We start from the raw sequence: 1529 nt of genomic DNA on the forward strand, positions 1-1529 counted from the left end.
TTGTCTATGTTGAGTCCGGGCACAAAGAGGGTCGTCCCATTGTCAAATGTCTGGGCAGTGCCTTAGGAGGACTGTTTTCCCACTGGCTTCGTCTAATGGGGGTCCCCTGCTTCCACTGGGCAGCCTTCCTGGGCCAAGACAAGGCCACTGAGGGCCAGGGACCAAGTCCGTCAATGACACGCCCCAGTCCCCAGCCCGGCGTTGGGGAGGGCAGGTGCTCAGTAAATGCCGTAGAGACTGGGTGTTGGAGTGGGTCAGGCTGAAGGCCTGCGGGGTCTGCGTGGAAGAGAGCCAGAGCTGACCCCTCCTGCCTCCATACGGTCCTTGTCATGCCAACTTTAATCTCGAGGGGCCAGAGAATCCAGCCAAGCCACGCCCAGACCCCTGATCCCAGCAACTGTCCTAGGGAATGTATGAAGCTGCTAAGTTTGCTGTAATATTGTCACTCAGCAATAGATAATATGGGAGTGTGAGCAATCCCAGGAGACCAGTGAGGCGGCAAGAGGTGGCAGTGGTCTGGACTGGGGGCCGGGGCACCAGGGCGGCGGGTGGAGGTGGCTGAAGGGGTGCAAGCCTGGTGTACTCCGAAGGCCTTGCTGATGAGTCGCTTATGGGGTTAGCTGTGAGTTACAGGTGACATCTCTCTGTGGCAAGCCATGCGTTAGGCAGTGCTCGGAAGTGACTTCGCTCAGTCCTCATTCTCACCCTTGGCGGTGAGCTGTGTCTCTTTCACATGCAAGGAAAGCTCAGCCAAAGAATCCAGCTGAAGTCACCCTTTTTTTAAGTGGTAGGCCCAGACTCAAGGGCCCTTAGTGTCACCACAGTCTCTGCCTCCCCGGAAGCCCCTGGAAGGCTGGCATGAGGAGGCAGTCTTTAGACCCCTGCCCCTGCTGAGCAACAGCCAGACAGGACTGAGCTGCTGCTGGCACCAACTGCAGAAGCCACTGAGCTCTTCATCTTCAGTAGCCCTCGTGGTTCGAAGGGGGGAGAGCAGACTCTGACACTTCCTGCTCTCATTTTACTGCTCAGTCCCTCATCCCTTCTCTGATCCAGCTCAGAGAGCTCCCGGTGCACCTTTCCCTCTCCTCCCCACTCCTCTTGATCTTTATCTATGCTCATAAACACGTCCACACCTTTAATATTCAAGTCCCTTCTAAGCTGTTAAACTCCTATGCATCCTTCAAAGCCCAGTTCAAATGGCCCTTCAGAGAACCGTGACTCTTTTCCCCAAACAAAACTCATCATGCTCTCAACTCAATCCTTTGTTGCCCCAAGATCTTCCTTTCCACCTGATGGCACTGAAGCCCTCACTGCCTGACACACAACCTGACACACGTAAGGGGCCCTGGAAACATTTTGAGTGGATGATAGAGTGAATGATGTCTGAAGACCCTTCCACCCACCCCGCCCCCCAATACTGGCTTTCCCTGGCCTCAGTTCCCTAGGGTGGGCCTAGGAGCCCTGTGAGGTAACAGAACCCCATGAACAGTGCTCACCATGGCAACTCCAGGAGCAGAGAACGGCTCCTC

The sequence above is a fragment of the Mustela erminea genome, chromosome 6 (assembly GCF_009829155.1).
Source record: "Mustela erminea isolate mMusErm1 chromosome 6, mMusErm1.Pri, whole genome shotgun sequence".
NCBI lineage: Eukaryota > Metazoa > Chordata > Mammalia > Carnivora > Mustelidae > Mustela > Mustela erminea.